This window comes from Pyrgilauda ruficollis, unplaced genomic scaffold (assembly GCF_017590135.1).
Source record: "Pyrgilauda ruficollis isolate IOZ18807 unplaced genomic scaffold, ASM1759013v1 scaffold278, whole genome shotgun sequence".
NCBI lineage: Eukaryota > Metazoa > Chordata > Aves > Passeriformes > Passeridae > Pyrgilauda > Pyrgilauda ruficollis.
Window position 1 is genome coordinate 52986 of NW_024524133.1, and position 6282 is coordinate 59267.

Genomic DNA, 6282 nt, shown 5'->3' on the forward strand with positions numbered 1-6282 from the left:
GTGATATACTCTTTTCTCCTATCTACCAGTTGAAACATCACTTATGCATGTCTTGTTTTCTATTGTAGTTTTAGACTTCTAGTGTAATACAGGCGATCCTGGAATGTATAAGCCTCTAAGTCTCAATTTCAGTGCCTGGAAAAATTATGGAGAAAATTATCCTCTGGTAGTGAAAATCAATTGAAGGATAATGCACACATAGGTCACAGCCAATGTGGCTTCATGAGGGGGAAGTCCAGTTTTAAAATTTTATTTGCTTTTCTGACAAGGTAAAACCACTTAGTTAACCAAGGGAAAAAACTTGATGTTAATTTTCTTTCTGGATTTCAGTATAACTTTAAAAACAGTCTCTCATACGATCTTTCCAGAAAAAATGTCTCCCCCACAAATGGATAAACACATTTTGTAATGAGTGAGCAATTGTCTAAAAAGTCAGACACAATAAGTTTTAGTGAATGGGGTTACACCAGACCGATGACCTGTCACTAGTGGTGCTCCACAGGTCTTCATTTCAGGCTCAGTGCTCCTCCAGGATCTTAATAACTGAATTTGATGCAGTACTTGAATGGACACTGTTTACCAGCAGTACTAAAGGGGGAGGATATGTCAACTCCTTTGAAGTCAGAGAATCCCTGCAAAGATTCTCAGCAAATTAAAGTTCTGGGCAATCACTGACTGTATGCCTTTTAGAAAGGACAAGTGACAGATTCTACACTGCTGATTGGGCAACCCTGCATGTACAGGCAGACTGGGGAATGAGAGGGTGCAGAGGGGCACCAGAGAAATGAAACTGGGGGAAAATTGAATATGAGTCAGCAGTGCTCTGGCAGCCAGTAGGACCAACTCTGTCCTAGGGGACATCAGGCATAGCCTTGCCAACAAGGCAAGGGAGGGGATTATCCCTGTTTACTCTGCAATGGGTAGCCTAATTTCTTCTTGGGGCAGTTTTGGGTGCCACAAGATAAGATATAAATATATATATATTTAGAGAGTGTCCAAAGGAGAGCTTCAAAATGTTGAAGGGACTGTAGGGGAAGCCGTATGAGGAACTACTTAAGTCACTTGATCATCTTGGACAAGAGGAGACTGAGGGGAGAATTCATTGCAATCTGCAGCTTCCTTGTGAGGGGAAGAGGAGGGGCAATCACCAGTTTCTTCTCTGTAATGACCACTAGAATGATCTGAGAGCCTGAAGCTGTGTCAGAGGATGGTTAAGTCAGATACTAGAAAAGTATTTCTTTTTCACTCTTATGTTATTTTGGCACTGGAGCATTTTTCCCAGGGCAGTGGTCACAGCACCTGATAGAGATAGCCTGACAGAATTCAAGAAGCATTTGGACAATGCACACAGGCACAGGACATTTTCCTTGGTACTCTGCTATTGCAAGCCAGGAGCTGGACTCAGTGATCCTTTTGGGTGCCTCAGGATATTCTCTGATTCTATGATTCTGTATCAGTATTTTTCTGCATTATAATAAAACAATTATATACATACTTATGATATTTACACAAGTGAGTTAGGTTATTAAGACATTTTCTAAGTCTAATTTTTGAAAGATGACTTCTATTTTTGCATCTTGCTTCTTCTGCAGTCTATGTTTTTAAGAAACCTATTTTACTTTCGTTTTTATATTACTATTTGATCACCCTATCTTACTGTTCTAATGCGGATTAAAGGATTTTATATGTGCTAATGTGCTATGATGGGGATGAAAGGTAGTTGGGTCTTCCTTGCCTGCCTTTGTTGACATTGTATGTTGTCTGTTACAGACATGTGTCCATCTGTCCCACTCCTGCCATATACTCTCTTTTCCTGTCTCTAACGGTTTGTCCCTATATAAGAATACCAGTTGTGTTTGCAGAGGAACTTCCTGGATGCTTATATGATTAATACATTTCAGAGATGAGGTCATTGAGATGTTTGCAACAGACTTCAGAGGACATTGGTCTGAGTGATTGTATAAATTACTACCAACAGGGACAGTTCACTTCCTGATGTATCAGAGAACACCTGGTAATTTCTTAGGCCTTGTGTTGAATCTCTCAGCAGTTAGGTTTCTTATCACACTTACCCCTAGGTTTCTTATCACGTGCATGAACTTTCTCACGTTATGCCATAAGTGAAAGTACCTGTGGAATGCAGCCTTTTGAGAAATTCCGTTTCAGGTTGACATTGATTTCACTTATTAGATGACTTCTGAGTGATAAGTTTGGAACTATTAGGGACCTGACATTGGTAGTAGTTCGTTCACACTCCATGCAAAAAAAGTATTCTTGTTTTCCCTGGCCAAAACCTAAGTGATCATGTACAATTTTCCAAGATGTTCCTGCCTCTGCCAAGACATATATATTGATACTTCAGTAAAGCTAAGAAGTTTATTAGATTCAGGATATAATCGTTGGCAAGTTATTTCATAAGATGATGTAGTAGACGCAGTCCTATGCCTATAGTATGCTCAGCAAAAATGTGGAGTTTTTTCTCTGAGGGAATTAAATTTTATTTACTTTGGCAGGATAAGCCATCAGGGAATGCTAAAGGGGATGCTAATTCTCCTGAGGGCAGCCCCATACAGAGCACAGTACCAAAACCAAAGCAGTGAGTATTAGTCTTATCCCAAATTATTAAACCTAGCTTTAAAGTGATCTTTTGATAATTCCACTGTCAGTGGTTGAATTTGAGATAATATCAGTAACCTCCTTTCCGTTTGTTCAGGACTTGCGGACATAAATCATAATTTCAGGACAATTCAAATATTACCTAAGAACACAAGCAGAAAGTAAATATCCCACTATGATTTTGATGTTGCGTCCCTATTGCAAGAGGAGCAGTGTCTCCGGTCGCCCTTGTACCCCAATCCCCTTCGCATCATGAGTGGCCACGTCCCGCCTTAGCCACCGGCAGGCAGGATCGTGGTTTGGCTACTGGCTTGGGTCCCAGACGGACGTGTGTGGCTGATAAATCTGGACCCACGTCTAAGAATCTAGGCAAAGGTAAAAGGAAGCGTTCTTTACTAGTGTCTCCAAGAGGTCTTTATTCTTTCCCATGAGGAGAGCAGCGCTGGAGCTGCAGTGATGCGAGGGAGCAGTGCAGGTGATGCAGCGCTGCACAGAAGCTTAATGGCTCAAAGGCGGCCAGCTGCAAAAGACCGTGAAGCAAAGAAAAACAGTGGCTTTTATGGGGACAGGGACTGGTTTCCCAGGAGCAGACAGTCTAAATAATCAAGGGGTAGATAGGATGGGTCTGGGGGAAAAATATAAACATATTACCTGTAGAAAAGGCAACAGAAAAGGCTCATACCAATAAGAGAAGAGAAATATCATAACTGCAACGAATCTTCTCGACAATGTGTGTAGCAAATTATGATAGGATGAAGGGGCAGATTTTTGGAGGATATACAGGGAATATTCGTAACTGCCACGGAGAAACGGTGGGAAGACAGGCGGTAAACAACTTTAAGGAGAGATTAAACATATAATCTTCAAAACACCAATGCCACACTATTTCAGCCATGTTTTTATTTTCAGTACGCTGTCCCTTAAGAAGTTGCTTGGCAGCCCATATTAAAAGTCAGATTATAGTCATACACTGATAAATCAACCACAGGAAGAGAATGGTTTGTTACCATTGTAAATGGTTTCTTCCCATTGTAACAAATGGTAACATATGTTTATTACCAATACGGATATTACAAAATGAGAATAAGTGTCAATATTCGTTTATTCAGCACTTGCGGCTATAATAAAGCTTTTTAGATCAACTAAATCACCAAATATTGCAACCAGTGGCTCAACATTCAAGAAACATTCGTACAACATATTTGCATCTCCTACCCTTCCTCCCTGAAATTACTAAATGTTTCATGATGTAAACTCAGAATAAAAAATTGCAGTAGAGTTTGTGCCTGCACATATGTATTTGGAAAACTGTATCCTCTTTAACTTTGATTCTTGTAGTTTGTTCTACAGGGCACCCAGGATTTTACTCTCTCTTCCTCTTTCTATATATACTCCACCACATTTGTTGATTATGGTACAATGATATATAGAACAGAGAGCTGGATTTATTTTATTTGATTATGGTCTCCATACTTATACATCTATGAAACATTTTTTTACCCATCTATGAAAAACTATGTATAAATAATATGTACAGAAATTTAGATAGAAAATAAAACGTCCCATTTAACTGCTAATACAAAACCATAATCTGTTTCTTTTCTCTTTGCCTCACTTACATTATAGGCAATAATTATTCTTCCCTACTAATCTTTGCTTTGACTTTCATTTTCCTCTGTGTTTAAACATTTGGACTCTTCATTCTTCATTAATTTGCAGCTATTGAAAATGTCTTTTCCTATCACAACTGTGTGATAATCATATTCGAGATGACATTTCCGGCATAGCCTGGAAATATGATCCATCCCTCTCTTTGATACAGAATTAGGAAATAATCTGAAGAATTATTCACAGTTTTAAATTACACCATCAAGTGAGAGATGCATTCACTATGTTGGCAAAATTGGAGATTTTGTTGGATTTGTTTAGTCTTCTAATTTCCTGAAACTATCACTATATCCTTTCCCTGTTTACAGCCTCATCATATTTTTGCCAATTGTTATTTTTTTCTAACCTGCTGACTTTTGGAGGTTAGAATACATATCTCCATCTTGTAGAGCAAAATTGTTACATTTAGGTCTTGAAGTGCTGTAGCAGCACTTGCAAATACCTTCTTATATTCTTGCAAATCCTTCTTATATTCTCCACCAAATGTATAATAGCTTTAAACCTAAGATCTCACTAGTTTTAATCAAAATCAAAAGAGAGAATAATCTTGTTTCAGAGACATAAATTATACTTTCTATTGTACACTTGTCTCTCAGTGTACAACATATTGATAAAACATGAAAAAATACAAAGCCATAAATATAATGGAAAACCCTCATGAAAGCAAACTTTGTAACTGGCAAATGTGTTGTCCTTCTTCTTTCTGTCCGGGATTAATATCTTATTTGAAAAACAGATGAACAAGGAGGAAGAGGGTGGAGAGGAAGGACACTACCTGCCGACTCGGATAAGATTTGGTTTCCTGAACATTATGTTACTGAATTAAGCCATAAATAGAAAAACTTTGGCTTTTGATTCAGCAGAATTCATCTTATGATGAAAAAAATTTTGTTTCTAATTAAAATTTATTCTATTATGGAATATCTCTGTAATTTGGGTACATATTCAGGACTTGAGGAATATTATATACCGCACCAATTTCCTTATTTTTTCCCACTTTATAACAAACGTATTAATTGCTAAGTACAAAGTAGGGACATGGACTTTTATGAGGGGATTGTGGACTAATTTTTTGTGTTAGATTTTGTTTTGAATGCTCCTACTCGTGCCTTTTATATGTGCCTAAATATTAAGACCAAAATTGTTAAATTCTAATGTAGGAAAAATTATTTTACTTTCACAAAATAAAAAAATAAAAGATTTAAGGCAGTGGCTGGATAGGTAAAGGATGAGACTGATGATATTGATTTGTTGATTAAATAGGTGAGGATATAGAATTTTCGCTACAAGTTTAAATCAAGCCTTGGTGTAACTAACTTTTGGATCATTTCCAAGTCCACTGAGTCTGTGATATTTTTACTTGATATTTTTACTGAGTCTGACATGAAAGCTGACTGCTATACTGCATTTGGACAGTTAGACATTTTACTCCTTTAAAAGTGATATTATTAGATCTATTCACAGACTATCACATCTTCTTTAAAAGGTTATTTTATTTAATTCTACACGTTTAAATACCCTTGTAGCATATACAACAACAATGTTGCCATATACTAATTACTCTTTTCCTAAATGTACATAAAAATGTATGACTTTACATAACATAAAATAGTAGAGTCATTTGAAAATCATCTAGTACAACCTCCCGGTCATGGAGAGGGACATAGTTCAGTGTCTCAGATGACTCAAATTCTTGTCCAGTCTGACTTTAAACACTGCCAGTAATGGGACATATGCAGTTTCTCTGGGAAACGTGTTTCAGTGTTTTACCATAAACAACGCAAAAATAGTTATTCCTTATAGCCAATCTAGTTTGAATCTTTTTTAATTCAAAACCATTGCACCTTGTTCTGCAACTACATGCTTGGTAAACAGCTGAAATTTCTTAAAAGTTTACTTTGCGTATTAAAATACTTCAGTGAGGTCCCCCTGGAGCCTTCTCGTTTCATGAGTTATCCTAAATCTCTGCTCATCTTCATAGAAAAATATTCCACCAAT